Raw genomic sequence first — 24,437 nt, 5'->3', positions numbered from 1 at the left:
ATGAAGGCTTATAGTGCTTCACTATAGTACATCACTGAAATAAATGATTGGGGTCAGGACCCCAGGATAACACTAACTCTGCTCATTTTGATGGTTATAAAGTGGAATCAGATCCTAGAGTATTTTTCTTATTTGACTCCTATGCCCCCAGCAGCTTTGTCTGAAATGTGTGGGAACCCGTCCCTCCCTTTTTTGGCTGTCTGATTGGTATATATTATACCAGACTCATTAAGCTGGGTCATTTACACCTCTTGTGCCAGTTCAATTCTGTGCCACAAGAAGGAGTCATCCCAATGGTCAGCTGGTAGCACTGCTGCTGCCCCTCTCTTGTGATTGCTGGTAGAGATGGAAATTAAGCTGGCTATGGCTGGGATTTCACGGGAACTCTGTTGGTAGAGGCTGCTAACAAATATGCAGCCATGTCCCCTATAGACTGGGATGCCTATCTCCTGAGATGGACTGAATCCCAACACTCTCCCAAGCAGAGGGTAGCTGTGACACTGTATAAGCGCAACTTCCTCCCCTGACAGACTTTCCCTTTGCTGGGGTTCTTGCACCTTGCTTTATGCCATGGTAAACTTGGGTTGTATCTAGGCCATTTTCTGTTATGAACATAGGTACATACTGTAACACTGCACTCATATTCTTCATAGTGATATTGTTATATGATTATAGCGTAATTATGCTGCATTTTGTACAAGACTGGTCATGTAAAGTGTCATTGGAACAATGATTTGCTGAATAGGATTATCTTATTTGTATGTATGTATCATACTTGTATTTGAAGTTATGAATATTGACTAAGGATTATTCCCTGCCACAATAGTCAGCTCCTGCCACTCCAGCCCCAGTCTGTGAGAATGGATTGGGGCTTGGTGAACAGCACTACGTTTTCCTGGTAAGTTCTAGCACATGCCAGTCTCATTAGCAGGAGCTGTAAGGTTGGAAGGAAGTGAGAAAAAAAGGGAGGCAGGGGCAGTAGGAAGATGCTTCCTCGTCTTATGCTAGCCAGGTCTGTGACAAGCCAACCATTTGTAAAGCCTGTGTATAGCTGAAACTGGTGGGGGGAAACTAGTCATGAATAAAGAATATGGGGATAGTATCAGACTGAAGTGTCCCTGATTCAGCTAAGATTCAAGGGGCCAAATCTGGAGGGACATGGCATGTGCCCCATCACAACTATGTATCAATAGTTTAAATGTAGTTACACCTGGGTAAAACCCCCTAGGCAAAGTTTTCCAATCTAAATAGCCATCTGCGAGAGGCTTAGAAGAAACTTATTCCCCACCTGGTAAGCCTTCCAGAGAGCCTGTAAGTAATGGCGATGACTCAGCAAGGCATACAAGGGCATGTGACCAGACCACATGACTTTGGACTCCATTTTGGGATGTATTTTTCTACAAACTAGTCTGGAACCTTGTTTGAAGCAAAAGGTTCCCACCATATGCTAAAACTATTTAAGGCAGGGATTGACATCATTGGTTGTTCTTCACTCCCCACACAAGGAAACACCTGGAAACACCCAAGGAACATAAGAATGAGCTTGAGGAAGGGCTGGAAGAGATTTCTAGCCTGTGTATGCAGCCTGGAATACCCAGGCTTCCAAAGCAGCTGCAAGTTGTAGCTTGAGTATCTGTAAACCTGCTTGTGTCATCAGTCAAGGTGAGAGCGTTAATTCGAATCCTATCCTTCTAGTATGTTAAGCTTAGTTTGCATTTTTCTTTCTTTACTAAACAATCTGGTTTGATCTGTTTGTTATCGCTTATAATCACTTAACCTAACTTATTCTTACTTTAGCTATACCAGTGAGTTTGAATGAAGTGCTCAGAGATCTTAGCTCAAGGAGCAAAGGCTATTGCATTTCTTCTCTACAGTGAGGGTGAGGCAAACTGGATAGTAAATTCATACTAGTCGGAGTTTTGACCAGGGCAGGATAGTACTACTCTGAGGTCCTAGTCTGGGAAACTGGTGGTTATTCTGGCTGTAGCCTGTCTATTGATGGTTCATGCTGTGGCGGGCCAAAGCTTGCATGCAACTGCAGCTGGGTGTGTCCCTATCTGTGTGAATGCTGGTAGAAGCATAGTACTGGGAGCGAGTCTGCAGTATTTCACAGCAGCACCGTGTGAGGGAGCCCAGACTGGTGAGTCAGAGCTCGGTGGAACCCCAGTTCCAAGTGGCATCCTGGAGGAAACCCACCACACATACCACTGAGAAATAAGCTGGGATGTCCACGAGCACCTTTCCAAGCTGCTTTATCACAAAGGAGTTCTAGCATTCTAGTGAACTTCCACTTGCACTTGGAAGAAAGATTTTAGTGAAAAAGGTCACATGGCTAGATATTGGAAGCAGGGCTGCGGGCTGGTGTCTGGTACTCCAACTGCAATCACACTTTTATGCGTCTCACAAGGACTGGAAAGTGCCAGAAACAAGCATTTTGCAACTGACCTAAATAGTTTCTTGAAGTTGCTATGAAAGCCAGGGCCACGGAAAGGAACTTAGCTCATAGCTGCTTGCTGCAAAGATTAATGGGTGGGGACAGCAAGTGTGAAAGAACAAGTGAGTTGCCAGTCAGAAATCTGCCTGCAGCAAAGATGGAGGAAAAGCAACAGTGATGAAACATGTCAGCTAGCTAGCTTTCAGCCTGCTGCTTGGTAAACGGCCTCCCGTAAGAAGAATAGCATTGCAAGGTGGGAATCTTTGATTCTCAGTTAGTAAAACTAGCTGCAAAAATAGTGAACGACAGCAGATGGTGTGGGCAAGACTAAGTGTACAATAACCTGCCTTTGGAAGTGGCTGAGGCCCAGATTCACAAAGATAGGCATCTAAGTCCTAATTTTAGGCTTCACTGCAGTCTACAACCTCCCACTGTGACAGTAAGAGCCTAAACTTTCTCAGCATCCAAATTTTTGCAGGAAGTTCCCTTGGTGCCTCTGGGCAGACCCAGTACAGCCTTGCTCTTGTCCAGATGCCTATCTCCCACGTAAGCCCCAGAGCAATTAACGAAAAGTCTGGTCAGGGTTGCAATGCTGGTACTCCAACTGCAATCACATGTATGTTTCTAACAAGGACTGGAAAGTGCCAGAAACAAGCACTCCCATACTGTTAGGGGACCCACTTCACGCTAAGGCAAGTGGGTGCAATTCATACAGCCACGCATCTCCTCCTCTGTTTCAGGGCTGGCATCCCACTTCATCCAACCCATTTATCATATGTGGAGGTGATGCTGTTGCTTCCCTCATTGGCTCAGCTGAGGAAAATAGATGCCAAAGCCAGCCTCAGGAGGAGAGCTGCCACCCAGGAAGCTAGGAGTCTTCCCTTTTGTTACAGATCAGAAGTAAGCAAGCATCTTGACTCAGATCCACAAAGAGATTTAGGCTCCTCAGATGTAATTGCTACTATGACCCATAAAACCCCTGCTTGGCTGCTGCCTAACCCTCAAAGGCTATGTCTACACTGCCGCTTTTTATCGGAAAAAGCTACACAAATTGCACTCCACAATTTGCATGCCTTTTTCCAATAGTTTTGTCAGAAGAGGCTTTTCTGAAATTTGGCCTGTCTACATTGGGCCAAGTTTTGGAAAAACCTTCTCTTTCAGAAGACCCCTTCTTCTTCGTGGCATGAGGAAGACAGGGCTTCTGAAAGAGCGTGTCTGTTCTTCTGCAAAAACTGTTGGAAGAGCAGATGCGTTCCCTGGACGTGGTGGAGATTGTCTGGGATATCTCCTGTATCCCAGAAAAACTCCATGGTCTAGACATAGCCTAAGTGCCTGAATTCACTTGGTTCCTAAATTTTCAAGATAAAAGCTCCCTAAAGATCTGTGTTTCTGCCTCCATCAGCAGTATACCATCTCACTCTAGGCCTGTCTCTCACCTAAGCTCCAATGTAATCCACAAAGCAGAGACAGACAGGCATTCCCTGGTCTATATTGTCTGTGGGACCCCGTCCAGGAGGTGTGCACTGAACAAGCCTACTGGATCTGGTCCCATTCAAAATCTGGACAGAGGAGGAGGTGGTGTCACTTCCTTTACAACTTTTAGTCCAGTTAGAGCATTCACCTGGGAGGGAGGCAGCCAGGCTCAATTTTAATCTGTGCCTGTGAGGTGGGAGACTCCTGTTAAAATCTAACCCCCGAGATGGAAGCTCCAACCACTGGACTCTAGACTCCCTCTTACTTCTTCTCTGGGGCAATGACTTAGTATTAGCCAAAGCGTACCAGCTTCAACAGGAGAGGTTGACAGAGCTTACATTAAAGCATCCCATAGTGCAGTGATTAGAGATGGCCACTCCTGTTCAAATTCTCTCTCACCATCAGGCAGAGTGGGGAGTTGAACCTGTACCTCCCACATCCTAGAGCACCACCCTAATCACTGGGTGAAAGGTCACAAGACAGTAGATAGTGCCACCATTGCCTTCTCCAGCATCTCTTGCAAGAAACACCTTGGGCACCTAAACTGCCTGACTCCAGGAGAGCCATTGCTGATTATGGATCATAAGCAGAGACAGGTGCCTTCCTGCAGCTCAGGCTTAGGCATCTATTTTGAGACAGAAATGGGGCTTAGGATACACCCTTTTCATTGGCATGTCCCATTGGTTAGCCTAGGTGGAGACTAGCCTAGTACAATGGCTTTGTGGATCCCATTTTTAGGCACTCTCCCCTTGCATTGTATAGGGAGCCTAAATCAAGCTTTGCGAGACCCCCTGTTATTCTAGTGCTATTCTAGGTACCTAAAATGTAGGTGTCCAATGTCCAAGTCCCTTTGTGGATCTGGGCCCATCAGTTTGATTCCCTGCTTCACTGCAACTTCAGTGAGGCCCTAGGACTGGGGTAACTTGTAGCCCTACCTGAAAGGGGGAGAACTTGTCCCAGTAAGTTTGATGTCCGTTATGGGAGGGAATAATGTGGATGGTATCTGAAGCCTGCCACCAATGAATGGTGTATTTCCAAATATCAGACATCTCCACAGCTTTCAGCTTTCTAGAGCTAATGTAACACAATAAGAAGTCCCCTATAGTATATGCTTTCTCCACCATAGCAGGAGTGTTGATGTAATTGCTTAATGCTGCTTGCTGAAGCTGTCATTTACCCAGTTGGTATATTTGAGCTCGGAACTTCCATCACTACAAGCTCTAGCAGGAAGCAAAGGATGGATTCTCCTAGCTAATTAGCACAGCTGTCTGTACTTTAAGCTTTTGTAGTGTTTTCTCCTGATAAATAAATAAATGGAACAAGACAGCACAACACAGCATGGAGACACACATAATATAAATGGTTTCCTTATGTACCTCATCCTGATTTGTCAGGAACCTACGCTCAGCTCTTTGATCACTTCTGACAGAGTTGTTCACCAGCAGTACTTACTCATGGCTTAAAAATATCAGTCACTTCCCCTTGAGCAGAGACAAACAGATCAGAACATGCTGGATGGCTCACAGGACAGCCCTGCCTGACCCCAGATCTCCATGACATGCTTTCTGCTCTAGCCAGCCATTAACCAAAGGGTAGCTTAGTACCCCATGTACAGCATCGGCAGCCAAGAGGTGAAGACAACTCAGGATCCCATAGTTCTGTAGCACATCCTACAGAAGCTGATGTAGTATTCTATCAAAGGCCTGATGTTGATCCAGGGAATGCACAAAACCTGACCAGTGTCCTGCTGCCCTGTCTCAAACACCCCTCAAGGTTGCACCATGGATCTGCTAGCAGCCTATGCTAGATTGCACTGGCCTGAGCCAGATGGATCAGTGTTAGAGCCACCTTACCATGGTGCATCAGGAACACCTTTACTAAAATCTTATAACCTGAATTCAGCAGGGCAAGGTCTCCAGTTTTCTAATCACAACCTATTCTCCCTCTGCAACCTACTACCCCCACCTTTCCTCAGCAGGATCAAGAAGCCCTCCTTAAGCCATCTCTTCAACTCCCTCCTACCTAGCGCCAGATTACACACCTGGCTAAAAAACCACTGGCCATGGTTGGTACAATTCACTTGTTGCCCATCTCTACTTGGGGATACGCTTTTCTTTAAAGCTTGAATTGCTTCAAAAACCTTCCTGACACTGCACAGGGGTGCACAAACCTTCTGCTTCTTCTACTGGAACTTGCGGTAGAGACTGCCACAGAATTCAAGAAAGTTACCCGCACTCTCCTTATCCCTGTGTACAGATGTCTGCTGTTTTTGCTCTTCTCCCTGGGCCCAAGTAATTTGGCATAATAAACCTGGATCACATCCAGCATTTCCCCAGGGTCTGTGATACATCTCCCTTCTGTATGTCTAAGCCCCAACATGTCCCTAGCCTTCCTTTTCATTTTTATGGGAGAAAAATCTGGTGCCAGCTTTTGTACACTCTTACTCTAGCAACAACTGTTTCCCCTTCACTGTTGTTTTTAACTACAGCACTAAGGCTCCTGATGGTCTCTTCCCCTTTTACCACTGACTTCTGAGTCAGATGCTTCTGCCCCTCCCCTATTACCTCCTGAGTCCCTGACTGAGGAGAGGGTGTGGTCAAGGCTAGGACTGAGGTGATCTTTCCCATAATAAAGCATGACTGCTCTGAGACACTGCAGCCTGTCTTGCTGATATAAGCACTTCTTTTAACTCCACCTATTGTCTCCTCCTCCAGCCTTCCTGCTTCCGCTGTACCGAAGAGTTCCACCTCTGCCAGTGCAGCCAGTCAGATGGCATTGCCTGATGCTGGCGAGACAGAGACAACACTGTGAGGGGAGTAAGACAGGGAAAGGTGCAGAGAGACAGCCCAGAGGGCAGCCAAGGAGAAGAAGCCCCTTCCTACCCATAAGCCATCTGGTGCTGCTGCTGGGGCTCTGCCGGAAAAACATTCCCCCTGGTACCCATCAGGCTCCACTCCTTTTGCGGCTGATCCATCACTGAACTCTCCTACTCCTCCCCACCTCTCCCTACAGATACTTCCTTCTGCCTTTTTTCCCTCTCCACTTTTAAGGACACACTGGAGTTTTGCTCCTCCTACACCTCCCTGCTCCCATGGGACTTTCATTATCCCTGCTCCAAACTGATCTCCTTTGCCAAGCCACAATCTTCCCTCCCCATGTTCCTGCAGCCCTCATTATCTTCCCCAGCAGTCTGGAGCGCTACACCTCAAATCCCCCCCCCCCCCAAGTACAACTGAGGCAGCCAACTCTAGACACTGAGCCCCAGATGGTCCTGCTTCTGAAACAGGATCCCATCCTAGTAGGACTCTCCAAATACGCCCTTCTATGCTCCCCAACTCTGCAGTGGGAACATCTGTCCCTTCTGTGGCACACAGCTGCCCTGTAGCCATATTCCCAACATTTGAAACACTACATCTCAGAGCAACTGTCTGCAAAGTATTCCTCAGACCCACATCTATAACCCACTGATGTAGGACTACCCACGTAGTTATCACAACATTTATCAATGGTTCACTGGAAGGGCACAATGAGTGGTTTCCACAGGGATCAGTGTTGGGTCTGGTGCTATTCAATATCTTCATCAATGGATGTGCTGTTTCTAAAAAGAACTTTTACTTTCTTTATGTCTAGAGCAGTTAAAGAAACAGCCTCCACATGTTGCCAACCCCCCTTTACCTCAAACTGTCCCATAGTGCTTCATAAACTCCAGCCAAGAGTTGTTATGAGAGTAGAGGTTGACTTCTCTTGACCCTGCTGCTAGGAGTCCCATAGGTACAAGCTCCCCATGCCTTTCCATATTAGATCTGCTACTAAGAACTCTCTCTGATGTTAAGGAAATGTATTGCAAATGGACCATGTACCTCCCTGCCTGTGAGGGGGTCACTCACCACCGTAGCAGGGGTCCGTCGTCTGTCCCCTCGGAATCAGTCCATTCCGCCCGCACAGGCCTCCGCTCACGTGGCGTTTCCCCTCTGGAATCTTCCAGTCGCGTTGCTCTCTTCGCCACACTGCCCTCCGGCAGTGCCCAAGTCACTCGCTCCGAGCCCCCCTTCTGGGGGGTGGTGTCTCTCCTGCAGGCCTAGAAGGCTGGTCGGTTGGCTGTCCGAGCACCCTGGCCCAGCCTGGCTCTCTAGCCCTGCCCTAGCTCCAGGGAGCATCCTGTTCCCTCGGCAGCCAGGCTCACACTACCTTTGCTGAAGCAGCCCTTCCCTTTTATAGCTCCCAGCTGGGCCTTAATAGGCCAACGCCGCCCAGCTGGGCTGAACTCCCCGGGCCTGAACTCCCCGGGCCTGCTCCAGGCTGGGGTTTGGCTCTTAAAGGGCCAGTACAGGGCAGCTGCCCTGCTACACTGCCCATCTCCAATTAGTTGTTCATTTACTCCTACTTCTCTTTCCAACCTTTCTGTCCCATCCCACCTCCCAAATTCAGCCTCCTGACTTGTTGACCACCACCCTTTTCTCTCAATTGCTTCAGGGCCTCTCTCTAAAACACCACCAACCCCACAACATTCCACTTAGTAGTGGCAAACACAGCATCTCATTACAACCCCTACGTTGTTATTGTCCTGTTTTGCCCAAGGGGCCTCAAATCCTCTGAAGATTCAGGCAATTCCTTCCTCTGTTGCTGTGTCCATACCACACAGACCTTCGCAACTGTCCTGGGCAGTAGAACTGTCTGTGTTAGCCCTGTCTTCCTGAGTCTTTTTTTTAAAGTAATCATCCCCATTTGCTTGGGAGACTCTTGTTCCCCAATCAGAGAAATTGTCCTATGTTTATCCAGTTGATCCACCTTCTCCAATCCCACTCCTTCATCCTCTGTTTCTATATCCACTCTGGTTCACCCAACCCTCTCTTTCCTCTGCTCCAAGTCCCCATCCACATCTCTCCTCAGTGCAGCCCTGAAACTCAGCTCCCTATGAGCCTTCTCCACCAGCCCTACTAGTGACGAACAGGCACCTGGGATGCTGCTCACAGCACCTGAGGCCTCTGTTATCCCTCTGATACTGCCAACTGCTCAGCTCTGTCATCACCCTGCCCGCTGCTTCCGCCATCATTTACATCTGCTGTTACTGCCAGATCTCATGACTGCCAGCCCAGCTCAGCCACCACCATGCCTGCTGCTTCCTCCATCATCCACATCAGCTGTTACTGCCAGAACTCGTGGAAGCACACAGGCGGGTGCATTCCACCCGCATGGTCTAAAAAGAATCTTGGAAATTTAGGAGCGATCATGTGACCAATGCAAAAGTGTTGCGACACATGGGTCAGCAAGCTGCAGACTCCGTAATTAGATGGAGACAGCTGCAGTAGTTTGGCCATATCATTAGGCTACCCCATGGCAGAAACACAAGGGATGTCTTCAACTGGATTTAGCCTTCAGGGAAAAGAAGGCATGGAGAACCTATCACAGGTAGGTCAGGAATAAATACACCCATAGGCACTGGTTGATCAAGGAAGATACTGCTATCACAGAGACCACTTAGGATGGAGTTGAACATCTTGCTCTGGCCAGATAGCAGTAGGGAAAACAGATTCCCATATGTGCCACTAGGCATAGGAGATTCTGAATCTAATCAAGTCAGTTATCTGTTTTGAATTTTAAGGAGAGTTTCATTACATTTCAATTTGGCTACGTCTACACTGGCCCCTTTTCCGGAAGGGGCATGTAAATTTCACTAGTCGTCGTAGGGAAATCCGCGGGGGATTTAAACATCCCCCGCGGCATTTAAATAAAAATGTCCGCCGCTTTTTTCCGGCTTTTAAAAAAGCCGGAAAAGAGCGTCTAGACTGGCCCCGATCCTCCAGAAAAAGTGCCCTTTTCCGGAGGGTCTTATTCCTACTTTGAAGGAATAAGTAGGAATAAGAGCCTCCGGAAAAGGGCACTTTTTCCAGAGGATCGGGGCCAGTCTAGACGCTCTTTTCCGGCTTTTTTAAAAGCCGGAAAAAAGCGGCGGACATTTTTATTTAAATGCCGCGGGGGATGTTTAAATCCCCCGCGGATTTCCCTACGACGACTAGTGAAATTTACATGCCCCTTCCGGAAAAGGGGCCAGTGTAGACGTAGCCTTTGTGTTTAGAGGTGCTGGGAGTGAGAGGGAGGAGTTGACCAATGGGGCCACTTGCAGGTAAGAGTTGCTGGGGTGAGGAGGTTAGCTGCCAGTAGATGCCTAAGCACCTACTCATTTTTTTCCATAGCAGTGACTATGAGACTACATCTACACTGGTGCGTTCTCACGCAAAAACTCTTTTGCAGAAGAGTTCTTCTGCAAAAACTCTTCCAGAAGAGAGCGTCTACACTGGCATGTGCTTTTGCGCAAGAGCATTCATGCCAGTGTAGATGCTCTCTTGAGCAAGAAAGCTCTGGTGGCCATTTTAACCATAGGGCTTTCTTGCGCAAGAAATTCATGTTACCTGTCTACACTGGCCTCTTGCGCAAGAACAGTTGCACAAAAGGGCTTATTCCTGAGCAGGAGCATCAGAGCTCTGGCGCAAGAAGCCCTGATTTCATACATTAGAACATCAGTTTACTTGCGCAAGAACACGCGGCCAGTGTAGACAGGCAGCAAGTTTTTGCGCAAGAGCGGCCGCTTTCGCGCAAGTGTAGACACAGCCTGAGTGTATTTATTCTTTCCTTAAAAAACATCACAATATAATGCAGGCTTCCCCACAGCTGTGACTCCTCAGCCCAGGCTCACCCTCTGAATTTCCCCCATTACTTCCTGTTCCTTCCACTTATATCTTCCCAATTATACCATTAGCCCACTGGTTACCAGTGTTCCCTGTAAGCTGTGTTCCTGGGCAGCCACCCAGATGAGTATCAGTTCCCGCCCAGCTGATTAACAGAGTGTCCACTGCTGGCAGCATGTATTTCTACTGGTGGTGCACATCTGCATGTGCCTTGGTGCACATAACATTTATTCCACACACAGATGGGAAAAAAATTAGAGGGAACATGCTGATTACTACCCAGGGACTCACAATCACCCAACAGAAAGTGTCTACTGGCTCAGAGCTGAGCCTGCAGCCTTCTTCAAGCTGCAGCAACATCAGTGATCAGAGCACAGGCACTGACTTTTCTTCTTGCTGGGGGGTGCTCAACACCCCCTCTCCGTTCTAGGCCCTATCCCTACTACAGCCCCGCTCCATCTTTTCCCTACCTTCTCCAGCCCTCCCCCACTCTTGCTCCCAGAACTAGAATGTTCTGTTCACAGCACTGCAGAAGCCCTACAAGGGATGGGGAGGAGTAGGTAAGCGCCAGGCCTCAGGCACGTGAAAGATGCCATGGGAGAAGGGGGAGCGTGGCGCCAGTGTGTGCTCCCCTCTCTAATTTTTCCTTGTGGATGCTCCAGCCCTGGAGCACCTATGGAGTCGGCACCTAGATCAGGGTGCTACTAATTAATAGTGCCCTGTCACAAACTCATTTACTTGAATTCATGTCAGCCTGATTTTGTAAGAGTGAGGACTCAGGCCCTTGGCAATGTAACTCGATATATTGACATTCTGATTATATTCTATCAGTTATGACCTGGATAAGTAAACAGTCTGACTCAGATTTTGTTTAGATTGGGTTCCACATGGCAGATTCAAAGGCCAAAGGCTGTTTTTACAATATACATTTCACACTTGGGCTTTGCTCGTTAAGAATCTACACAAGCATATTATACAGAAAGTGCAGTTTGTTGATCTGATACAGGGTTTACTTGAATTCTGTTGAATCTGCAGCTAAAGGAACTATCTGGGCAGTGGGTGGTTATTCTTGCAGAGAAAGTAGAGTGCAAAGATTTTGCTGAGCAGCTGCATAGTTCCTCAGGAGACTCTGTGCTGTTCTGCATGTGCTATCTTCTACCACAACCAGGCTTTTCCTTAATCTTGCTTTACTACCAAGGAAGCACCAAACAGTCTGATGAAAAAACTGTAAAATTAATATATTGGACATAAGGTGCTATAAGGTCCCTGGGAATATGAATCATGCATTTTTATCCCAGCTGCAGCCCCTTTATTTGCTATCTGTATGAAAATGAAAGTTAGGAGTTTTTTACAGAGATAAGGTGGGTGAGGTAATATCTTCATTGGCCCAACTTCGGTGCAGAGAGAAGCGAACTTTTGAGCCACACAGAGCCTTTCCTCAGGTCTGGGAAAGATATAGCAAAATGCAAGGTGGAACAGATTGTTTACCGTAAGTATCGAGCACATGTCATAAGGGACCATTCAGAGTAGAGTGGCCCCTTAACACCTCTGCAGTAGTAGCACACAAAAAAGAGGGGCTAGTGGGCTACAGATTGAAACACTGAATTTATTGTTTAGACATGAAAAATCATGGCCTGAACTGTAATAATCAAGAAATGAATGTAAGCTCCCAGGCTTGTCAGTTGACAGTGCTGTGTAGGTTTTCTTGGAGAATGAAGACTGACAGCTGGGATATAGAGAGGTAGTTGTGCAAAAAGTGTTTACCCATAGATGGTGGGGTGTTTTTGTCTTATCAGTTTCCTGGGTGAGTTCATTTGCAAGCATAGTGATTGTCTGGCTTCACCCACATAGTTATTGGGTGGAGTCGGCACACCATACTTGATAGGCATGTAGAAGGGTTCCATGGGTCTTGAAAGATGTGTCGTGGGGAGGGAGGGAGGTCGTAACGTGGTGCACTGCATCTGGTGCACTAAATGCCCCAGTAATCAGGGTAAAGCCCATCATGAGTGCAAGTTAATTGGTCACTCTAATTTGAATGGTCTCTTACAATATGTACAAATTACTTATGCTGAACAATTTGTTCCATATTACATTTTGCTGTGACAATGGGAAGTAACTTTCCAAGATTTGAAAAAGAGCTCTTTATGGCTTGAGTCTTCTCTAATTTCACCGTTTTCAAATCAGGACTAATTCAGAGAAGTCAATGGACCTATACACATGGAAAAGTGACCCATCAAATCCCATATATCCTATCTGGAAAAGTGACCCATTGAAACCCATATATCCTATCTGAGATTTAGAGTTGCCAAGAGAAGCTCTAAGCAGAGGAAGCATTAGAAATTCTAGGGTCTCTTTGCTTCATAGACCCATATTTTTTCCCTTTCCCTGTATGTCCTCTTTCCTGTCCCTCTCAATAAGTGATAATCCAATAATAAATTGACCTTTTCCTCTCAGTCCTTCCACGAAAACCAAGACGTCTCACCAACAGAAGTTGGTCCACTAAAGGTATTATTTCACCCACCTTGTAGCTATGTTTGTCCCAGGATACTATAGGAACAACTGCACTGTGTACAACAGTGATGGGCAACCTGCAGCCCATTGACATTCTATATGTGGCCCTCAAGACATTTTATTCACTGTTGCCCATGTGCAGGGTTTCTAGATTGTGCTGGTTTCCGTCCACTTAGGTTTTTTTTCCCAACCAATATTACTAAAGTGACATGTAAAGCAAGGGCATGTGAAATGATGAGGTGTATGCTGATTGCACACAACATTGACTGTGAGAGTGTCCAATCAAAGTGCTGCTACAGTTCAGTCTGTATACCCTGCAAATTCTGGGTACGCAAGTGCAGTTAGCAATGCTATCCTATCCAGGGAGACTGCCTTGGTTACAGCAATTTTGCAGACCACTGAGTTGGGGATGGCCACCCTTGCGACCCACTCCTAGCCAAGTTTGTCCATTACTGGTATATAGTAGTAATTAAGAATTTGGAGGAAGGTTGTTTTATAAAGACTGGAGTTTTAAACAAGCAACTGCGATTTACCCAGTAAAATCCACCTAATTTCTCTGGCGGAATAAATTCTAGATCATTTTACAAAAGAGAAGTCATCTTTGAAAGCTCCTTTGCCAAGCTGCAGAGTCTGTCTGTTTCAGCAGACGGGGCTTCTTCACTCTATCTGATGAAGTAAAGTGAAGTTAAAAAGCACATTTTATAACAATGTTCCCTATGCTAATACTACTCCGAACAGTTTCAGCACTGGTTCTCATCCCAGCACTAACCTCACTTTAAACATTAAAAATTAATGCAAAACACAAAACAAAACAGCATCTTCTCTCCCTTGGGCTCTGTGAGTGTCCTGAAGCAGAACAGCTTTGTCTGAAAAGAATATGCTTCCACTATGAATAGTTCCGGTAGGGAAGGATCCTTTCAAAATATCTCATAAATCTTGGAGTTTTGAACAATCTTTAACAGGAAGATGTAAAACTGGAGTTTGCATTAGAAATGCCTTAATATTTTGTTAGAGTGTAAATATATTGTCCTATGGGTTTGTACATCACCTGGCACAAGGGCCCTGATCCTCACTGGCACTAGTGAATACTACTGAAATACAAATATGAATTAATAACTGCATACAGTTGCTCTGGCATCATAGTGCTAGATCAGGTTTCAGAGATCTCATCTTCAAATCAATAATAAAAACATCAGAAGAAAATAAGGAATCTGACCTATGATGAATCAGTCAACCAGCCTGTTTTCCCAGTAGAGAAATAAGCATTTAATGTGCAGCGCATAGATCATTGCACTGGAAAAGAGAGGGGATACCTGGCATCTACTGGCATGCAATATGTAATGAGCAGTTCAGCATAACAGGTTGTGTAGGTTATATTTATTGCTTCCCCTTTACTCTGCAAAATTACACATTAATTCAGATGAAGAGTATGTGATGCGAATAATGCCTTTCTCTCTTCTTGACTATTTCAGGGCAGCAGGGCTGCAATCTAGCTTTGTAATAGAGACAGAGCAATCTTTAGATGTGAATTCAGAGCCTGCTGTGGAGGCGATGCAATTAAAGGGGTCACCTTTGTTGAAATTAGAATAGCCACTGAGAGATGCAGTGTTTCTTAATCTGCAGCCTCTATGATATGGGACCAAGAGCTTGCCTGTTACAAGCGTCATTAATAATTAATGGAACTATTGGCCCCTTACTAAAACTCAGTGAGGGTTTTTGGTTGGTTAGCTCCCAGTATTAAAAGGGAGAGGAAGGGTCTATGAGAAATCAGGATCCTGAACCTGACGGCTCCCAGAAACAATGGGAAGAGAGCAGAGCTCTAGGTCAGCCTGATTGACAGCGTGGGCAGGCAAATGAGGGAGTAAGGAGGCTGGAGCGTGTCCCATCCTCCACGTGAGCTGGATTTGCTTGGCTAGGATGGAGTGGTGATGAGCTAAGGAGATAGCAGGTGCCTGAGCGGAGCTGGGAGGAGAGCCATGCCAGCCAGAGGCCCAGCCCAGCAGCTGATCCATGCTGGGAGCTGGGCTGCAGCCACAGAAGCAACCCAGGAGCTGGAGGCAGCATAGCAGAGTGGAGCTGGGGCTAGAGCTGGAGCATGCTGGAGCTGGTGTGGTGAGCAGGAGTGGAGAGTAGGGGGACCCAGGGTAGAGGCTGGGGGAGAGGGGAGGGGCAGGGCTCCACCAGCCAAGAGGCCTTGCAGGCCAGACTGGGGAGGGGTTGACACTGGGCAGAAGAGTTCTGCCACCCAGAGTAAATGTCCAACCTACAGCATCCCTGCAGCTGAGCCAGGGCCTGAGAAGGATGCCTGGGAGCTACAAGGAACAGACTGGGAACTGTGTTTATGTTCCAGAGACACTGTGTGTGGGGTCTCCATGCCAGAGCGGAGTGGTGTGGTTTCCATTTTTCCTTAGTCTTTTGTTTAAAAAAAAATGGATTGCTGTTTAATAAATTATATTTGCTTTGAGCTGTAGGTCAGGGAAACATCCAGTGACACCAGAGCACCCCGGAGTGGGGACACCCTAGCCCCTGCCCTAGGTGACCACAACAAGGTTAGAGGTTGAGCACCCAGGAATGCTGGGCCCAGCCTTGTTGGCTTACTCTGCCACACAGGGGAGTGGAAGGGGAGCCCCTGAGGTCAGGGAGGCCTGTCAGTAAAGGAAGTGGGAGAAGGGCCTCAGATCCTTTCACTGGCCCATTTCACCAGGGTAGCGTAGAAGCCAGGAAAGTTCCCCTCAATAGCAGGACCATTCCCCCACTTACAAAACACAAGCCCAGTTTTAACTGGGGTTGTTCTTTCAGTACATTTATGGTGATGTGTTGTTGAAAGCTTCTATTCAGGTAGGCGTGTCATAAGCATCTCAGATGGTGCAAACGCTGTTTCAAGCAGCTAAATAGAAGCTGTCATAAAAGCTGAGACCCTTTTATGAATGTACCTGTAAAGACAGCTACAGAAGAAAACAAGTCACATACTTACCCCAAAATTGTTAGCTTCCTTTGCAGGAATGCAAATAAGGGAAGAATGACACAGCACAATCAATCAATCAATCACAAACCGAACGTTGCCTAGACAGATACTGCACCTGTGAACCATAGGGGAGAATAGCAGCTCAGAGAAGACAGGAAGCTCAGTATCCCGTCGTGAGAGTTTTCTCCCTTGGGAATGGGTCTGAGATGTGATTTTTCTGAACTCTCCAGTTTTCCAAGATCTGTATAGAGCTATGGCCAATGATGGGAATCTCTTCCCATGGAGCCATAGGGGGCTCCTTTATTAGCTACTACCTTCAACTTTTATCAGGGTGGGGTAGTGAGATTCACTGTGCATTGAATCCATTGTCAGACTTCAATGGTAAACACACTAATAATGCAGTAATGTGGTCTGTAGAACTTGGTTTGGGGGTGGCCTACGTGGTTGGGTGTGGGAAATCTGGAGAGCACAGTCATCCCTTGACTGCTCCTGCCATCTCTGTGCACAGAAAGCTTGTTGGCACAACACACCTAACATATGGTCTTTTGTATGCAAGCTTATGACAGTGCCACAGAGTCACAGCTGCCCTTCTTCCATGTTGTCTGAGGAGACACTCTGGCATCTGGGTACCCTCTGCTGACAGAAGCAGAGGGAATGATCTATCTCAAGCTAATTAGTTATAGACATAGCCCTGTATCATGTAAGTGAATGGAAATTTTGCTACTGGTTTCAGTGGGAGAAGGATCAAGTTGTTCTGAATACTATCCAGCAGCTGAGAGTCTCAGTGTAGAATGTAATTAGAACCTCCATTTCACTCCCCTTCTTAATTCATGTATAATTCCCAGCTGTTTGCTCTTAACGGCAGGTAACAAATCTCTTCTTAATACTTTGGAATGTATCTGTCAAATGGGACCAGATGTCCTTATTGAGTCATATTGTCCATGCTACTGGAAGCTATTTTGGGCAGTCACCGTCACTTACTATATATCAGGACAGTGTCTAGCACAACCTGGATATACTCTTAGCATTACCACAGTATGCGTATTGAATGACAGCTTAATTCTGCCACTTATCACCATAGGCTCGGATAGGGATTTCCAATAATTTCTCATAAGGAGATCCATTCAGATTTTGAGCCGTTAACCACACTTCTTTTCTGCTACTTTATTGAAGTCTGAACTGAGTACCAGTAAGTACTAGTAAGGAGCACTTCTGTGTGCCACATAGTAGGGGTGTAAGCAACTAGTTGAGTGACTATTCGCTTCTCTCCTCTCCTCTCCCCATCCCCCATTCCCCCCCCCCCCCGCCTCTATATTAGAGGCAGCAAAGGGGGAAGCAGGAGCCGGTGCTGGAGGGAGCTGGCTTAAGAGCCATTTCCCCCCAGCACCATCCCCACAGTGCAGGGGCTGGAGGGCAGAGGAGGAACAGCCGCAGTGGGCCCAGAACTGGCATGAGCCGGGACTGAACAGTCCCAGCTCAAGCCAGCCCCGGGAACTAACCCTGCTGTGGCTCTGCACTTTAATTGTAGTAAGAGCCCAGCAGCTGTTACTACATTTAAAACGCAGAGCTGCAGCAGCAGTAGCAAGTACCCCCCCCCTTCAACTAATCGACTAGTCCATGGAAATTCCATCGACTACTCAATTAGCTAATTAACCGTTACTTAACATCCCTACCACATAGTGGACTAGCCTGCTTTGGTGTGCATTAGCTGAAGATTTCCTTTTATGGGATCAAAGCAACATTGTGTGCATGCCCATTTCACACAGTACTTTTAAATGGGCTTCTGTAGAACTGTGGAACCTTCTTTAAAAATCACAAATTATCACTCCATGTATGACATTTAAAAGCTCAGCTTTATGTAGGTCCTGCACTCTTGGATTTCTTATGCTTTGGCTGCCAATGCAATGAGACCAACAGAGTGAGCACAAGTTAACCAATTATTCCTCATCCCACAGCAGTGCTACCTAAGGATGATAAGAAATAGGTAACTGACTAATCGTGTAGTCAATACAGTTTGTCCCGACTACATGATTAGTCGATAAGGGGCCCTGCTGCAGCTCTGCAATTTAAATGTAGTAGGAGCCGGGCATGCAGGCAGCTTGGCTCCTACTACATTTAAACTGCAGAGCCACGGCAGGGGTAGGTCCCAAACCAGGCATGTGCCAGGACTGAGCAGTCCCAGTGCAAGCTGGATCTTGGACCACTGTGCTTCTGCATCTTAAATAAGGAGCCACAAAGGGGTTAGGTCCAGGACCCGCTATGAGCTGGGATTGAGCAGTCCCAACTCCCGTCAGGTCCCAGACCGCTGCGCCTCTGCCTCCCCTGACCCTCCCTTCCCCACACTGTGGAGACCGTGCTGGGGAGAACTGGCTTTTAAGCCAGCTCCCCCCAGTACTGGCTCCTGCTTCCCCCACCCCCTTGCTGCCTCTGATACAGAGGGAGCAAGGCAGGGGAGAAGCAAGTAGTCAAATACTGACTTGACTAGTTACTTACATTCCTAGTGCTGCCATCATCTGTGATACCGATTTTCAGAGAAGGAAGTTGCAAACTATAGCAAGAGCCGGTTTATTTTAATCAGGAAAGAAAATCAATGTTTTCTCAAGTTTTTTTTTCTTGTTATTTTAGTGTGAAATTTGTCAAGGAGGAGGAGTTGGGGAGAATAGTTTTTTCAAGCTTCTTAGAATGTGTGGCTTTGGCTTGTAGATGAAGCAAAAGCACTGCTTAATAAATGTTGATGCTATTTACTTCCAAAGGTCTTTGACTGTACCTTCCATAAACATAATCATGCTGTACATGAGTTAGCACATTTTAAATACAAACCAGCAACACAAGAACAAATCCAAATCTAACCCAATGCCATCTGCCACAGAAGACACTGCTGCTATATACAAGAATCTCATTAGTGTCCACAAATGAATGTACTTTCAATACTGTGTATATAAAAATCTGTCAATATTAAAGTGACTCATGGAAAAATGGACCTCCATCTCCTGCTGAGCTCCATCAATAGTGTCATAGCCGTTCAGGATAGCTGTGCACGCATCCATGCTTGTAAATATTTTTTTAAAAATACTTTACACAGCTTCACTGAGCAGGCTGAGAAATGAGGAAGACTAAATGGCCAACTGCAGACAAGAATGATGCGAGTAGTGCCTGAGTCTCCTCTAATTACATCGTTATCAAATTAGGACTAACTCAACGAAGTCAGTGGACTTACACTCTTTTCTTTGGGTGTAAGTGATATCAAAGCCCATATATCATGTCTGAGGTTCAGAAGCTGCCAAGCGAAGTTCTAGGTACAGGAAACATTAGAAAATCCAGGGTCCCTTTGTTTCATAGATCCATGTCTTTCCATTCCCCTGTATGTCCTCTTTCCTTGCCCTCTCAATAAGGGATAATCCAATAGTGAACTCCCCTTTCCCCTTCAGTCCTTCCATGATAGAGGGAGCACAGTTCATGCTGCCAAATCCATTACTGGTGCTCTACAGATGCTGTGAAGCTCTCATCTCTGGGTTCTGGCAGTGCCCAGGTAGTGTCAGCATCACTCCCAGCACTGTGGCCAAAAAGGGGAAAGAGGAATTTAATACTGGCACAAGCTTTCATTTAAGCAGTTACTTTCAATTACAGGGCCTGGCAAGTTTAACCTCACCTGCCCCTTCCTCTCAGTAGCCTTTACTGAGTGAAACCAGTGGTCAAATCCTCCCTTGACAATAAGGGTACGTCTAGATTACAGGCTTTTGTCGACAGATACTGTCGACAAAGCTTCTGTTGACAAAGAGCATCTAGGCTACATCCATTTCTATTGACAAAGCAAGCCGCTTTGTCGACATGAGAGTGTAGACACAAAGGACAGTACATGCAATAACGCCTCCTGTCGACAGAACACGTTATTCCTCGTAGAATGAGGTTTACTGCCGTCGACAAAACTGCCGAGTTCTGTCGACATTATGTTGACAGAACTCGGCGGTAGTATAGATGCAGGTATAGTTTTATCAACTTGGTTTAGTCCACTTTTGGACTAAAAAGTGGTTTATTCCACTTTTGTTGACAAAACCCTGTAGTCTAGACACACCCTAAGAGACTTATGCTGCCCTCCTCCTGCTCCCTGTCCCAGCCCCAGTGTAAGAATGTTCTCGGGACAGGAGGGGTCAGATCATGCATTGCAACGGATTCACGTGGCAGAGAAGATCACAGGTAGCTGTGGGGATCAGGGGCGGATATACGGCAGGGCGAGTGGGGTGGCTGCCCCGGGCCCCGCGCTTCAAAAAGCCCCGCGCATGCGCCGTGGCGCCACCGCGCATGCGCGTTGCGTCACCACGCATGCGCCGTGGCAAAGGGGCGGCCCCGCAAGATTATGCTGCCCTGGGCCCCGCAAAACGGTCATCTGCCCCTGGTGGGGATGCTGCTCTTTGGTAGTGCATGCAGCTACCCTCCATAGCAGCTCACAATCTAGATGGCACACAGTCATTTTTGCCCTCATTCCCTTTGGTTCACTTTCTGTGGGGCACCTCTCAGACTAGCCCTGGGTGTATATTGAAGAGTGTACAATATGGAATCCGGATCCTGCAATGAAATGCATGAGGGCAAAGTGTTATGGCCATTTGGAATTCCAATGACACACCACATAGATCCATCCATGACTGCAAGATCAGGGTCTAAGTAAGATTAGAACAGCCAGAGGAGACAATAACGCAGGGCAGGATATAAAAACAAGAAGACAGCAAGAACTTGCAGTCCCTTAGGAGAGCTGTGCTCAGAGGGATAATTTCTTATGATAATGTTTAGCATTTTTCTATCAGTCTATGATTTTAGATATATATTTAAGGAGAATTACAATTCTGTGGAGTTTTTTTTTGTTTATTTTTACTGAAGAGACAAGGGTCATGGCTGAGTAAAGGGACGTTTGCCAGGTATAATGGACAGCATAAAGGAACGGATGGAGATTGGCATGTGAACAGGGCAAATGGAATGAAGAAGTAAGAGAGAATACACTACAGAGAAGCTTGCCAGTAAGCAGCGATTTCTTACACCTCTCCTCCGAATTTCCCCAGCACCCACCCAACTGTCAACTAGTTACATCACTGTGTTGCCCAAGTGATCAGTTTTGGCTGATGTGGGGGTTACAGATCACTTGAATGCTGGGGTAACGAATTGTTGTTATCCTTATTATTTGAGTAAGGGACAGCAGGACTGCACTTAGCCTGTCCTGACAGGGTGTCTCCCTCAGTTGAAATGCCAGATCTCAGTAGCGAGAGAGGATAGGGAGAGGTGTTTTGCTTGATGGTCTGCCAAAGAATCCAAATACTATTTGACCACTCCAGTGTTTAAAGACAGAGCTGATGGATACTTTGTCATCTTTGGATGAAATCACTTAACGTACTTTTCACACCACATATTCAGATCCCTGCACCTATCAGTGACATGCGGCCACTTCTAAAAAGGAAGGCAGCAACCTTCAACTAGCATACAGCAACACTGGACAAGAAGCACTGCAAAAGGCTATATTCAACTGAAACAGTAAAGAGAGTTTAAGCAGAAAAAATAAATTTTGAAAAATAATTCCAGCTGGAATTTGGTTAGGATATCATACCTACTACCTACTCCTGCGAAAAATGCTATACGATTTTTTACTTGTATGGAAAGTTTGTGTAGAGCAATAGCAATTAAACCAATAGGATACTACAGAGATGTAATAAGGGGATATAAAATTACTCTAAAATCCTGCAGAATTGAATAGAGAATAATGTCCTTGCTATAGGTTTTTAAAACTAACCCACAGAAGAATTCTGTGGCAGGGATATCATGCTTCACTCATTTCTATGGGATAGTTCAAAAGCCCACAGAGAGGCGGTAATTTTCTGTTAAATTCCAAAAGATTTTGCAAAATACAGTGCAAAGACACATGTTTTTATCCAAATGGGGGAGTGCATTGCATCATGCAAATTCAAGGCTTTCCCTTGGAGCATGGAGATAGATGAGATGATGGAGAGCTGGTTGGAGCTCAGAACTGTTTTCTTCTTCACTAAGATCTCTGGGTGTGCTGTGGCCAGACAGCTCATTTTGCTTTTATGTAATACTAAAGATTTACACAGCATTAACTCAGTTTTTCCCCCTCATTTAACTCATTGCTTTGGGGTGGGCTGCGGATGAGGGGGTCAGTATGTAGGCTGCCCTGAGAAGAGAGGACTACCTTAGCCCTCTCTGACCACAGCAGCTTGGGGCTAGGTGAGAAGCGCCTCTCCATGGCCAGTCCAGTAGGCACAGCTGGGGAGAGGTGCATGTCCCTTGGCTGGGGCAGGTCCAGGTCCAGGTTAATTTGCCCCTTGCATTCCCCAGACAAATGAAGGAATGGAGCAAACTTCACTTTCCCCCTCATTCCCTCACAAAGGGGAACAGTCAGCAATGTTCCTGTACGAATGGGGAGGGGAGCTGTAACTCCCCCACCTGCCTTCCCTAAAGGACTCCTGCGGGGTGGGAGAGTCCAGGAGCAGTCCAGGTGTGGGAGGCATGCCTCCAACCAGCCCCTTTCACCAGCCTGGTGATTCTGTCTCTTTTCTGTATGGTTTTATACATCCCCGTATGCATCGGGGTAGGAGAGGCTTAACTCCCTCTCCCCATAAAACTAAATCTTGACCTTGCTTTAAGTTAGGAGAAGAGGAAGCTGCCTACCAAATTTGGTGGTCCTAGCTCTTACTGTTTAAGAGGAGTTCTTGAACAAATGGATAGTCTTGTTAGCTCACAGACAATCACTTTGTCAAATATATAGTAGAATATGTTAAGGTCATAAGGTTTATTTATGCACAATGCATACATTTACATAAATACATGTTTATGGCTAGCATATGAATGGGAAATCACATAATTCTAGTGGTAACAATTGGCAATTTAGCTGAAGTGCTGTAGTGCTTTGTTTTCTCAGCTGAACAACCCAAGGTTTGTTCCCCAAACTGCAAGGACAGTGTTATGCGTTGTAATGCTGCAGAGCCTAGCAGCTTCAACAAGGGATCAGAGCTCCGAAATACTAGACACTCTTCCTTGCCCCCCAGAAAAGATGGTCCCTGTCTCAAAAAGCTTACAGTTTAAGTAATGATGTTTAGCTGAGACTGTAGCATCCACATGGATTCAGCCATGGATATGGTATAATAAACACTTCCCTTCTAAATGCTTTTTTGGAATTCTGAGCATACAAATTCTGCACCAGAGTGATTGCATGTTCGTACCTCATCCACATTTCAATAAGCTTTATTAGTATTCTTTGCAGTTGGATTGTTTGGCAGAAAGAACTTGGACTGATGCATCCCCGAGTGTGTCTGAAGTTATACATGGAATTTATAATGTTAAATTAACTCAGTTTAATAAAAATGAGCATTATAATTATGGAGACAAGACAAAAAATATAGAAGTCTATCTGTTCCAATATTTTTGGCCTGGACTTCTTGAAAATCTTCCACAAAAGCAATATAAAAAGTGGTGAAATTAAACCAAGGGCTGCCAGTAAACATCAGCCAGGTATTGTGAGTGCTCAGCATTTTGAAGTCTCAGCCATAAGTAGTGACAATGAAGGAATATCTAAAATGGGGATGGGTATATACTGGCCATTGTGCCAGATCTAGAGTGCCAGGGTTAGCCCTTACTGGGCCCCCACCCTGCCATATTTACCTGTGCCTCCACAGGTACAGGGGAATCACAGCTCCCGTTGGCCCTGTTAGTCACTGTTCCCAGCCAATGGGAGATGGAATTGCCCACCTGTAGAGGTGTAGGTAACTATAGTGGCAGCGGCCCACTGGGGGCTAACCCTGATGAATCACTCCCATTTTATTGCCCACCCCGACCTAAAAGGTTTCAAATAAATAAAAACACCAATTCTGAACCTTAGCAGAAAGAACACAAATCTGCCTACACCTGCCTCTTCTGACATCTCCTCAGTCCTGCCACCAGTTCAAACTCAACACAGCAGAAGTTAAATTCACTTTTTCCTCCCTCCCCTCCTTTTCTCATTATGATCAACAATTCTGCCATGCTCTCAACTAGGTTTGCATCCTAGATATCACATTTCACTCCCTTTTTCCTCCTTTATAATCAATAAATCCTGCTAGTTCTCTCTATAGATCATTTCAAAAATCTACCTTCCTATTTCTTCCCAACATCAAGATATTTGTCTAGAGCCAGGCATTTATTTCATGTCTTTACTACCACAGCCACCTCCTCCCTGTTCTAACACCCACCTCCAGTCCATCCAAACCTCTGCCACAACAATCCTCCTCCTCTCCAATGTTATGATCGATCCTGGCAGGCTCTCTACATGTTGTACTGCTGGCCCCACCCACATCAGACATACTCTGTTCTGAAGCCTACCGATGAGGTGGGG

General features: G+C 46.2%; 1 long non-coding RNA gene across 1 annotated transcript in view; it reads left to right on the top strand.

The window, feature by feature from the left end:
* Positions 1-1,398: 1,398 nt before the first annotated feature.
* The window catches only part of LOC142826974 (uncharacterized), a 56,513-nt gene continuing 33,474 nt past the window's right edge, over positions 1,399-24,437 (top strand). The window contains exon 1 of the long non-coding RNA XR_012901285.1: positions 1,399-1,662. This is a non-coding gene — a long non-coding RNA (uncharacterized LOC142826974). The remainder of the gene's footprint in view (positions 1,663-24,437) is intronic.

The sequence above is a fragment of the Pelodiscus sinensis genome, chromosome 2 (assembly GCF_049634645.1).
Source record: "Pelodiscus sinensis isolate JC-2024 chromosome 2, ASM4963464v1, whole genome shotgun sequence".
NCBI classification, from domain to species: domain Eukaryota; kingdom Metazoa; phylum Chordata; order Testudines; family Trionychidae; genus Pelodiscus; species Pelodiscus sinensis.
This window is presented reverse-complemented; position numbering and strand designations above follow the sequence as displayed.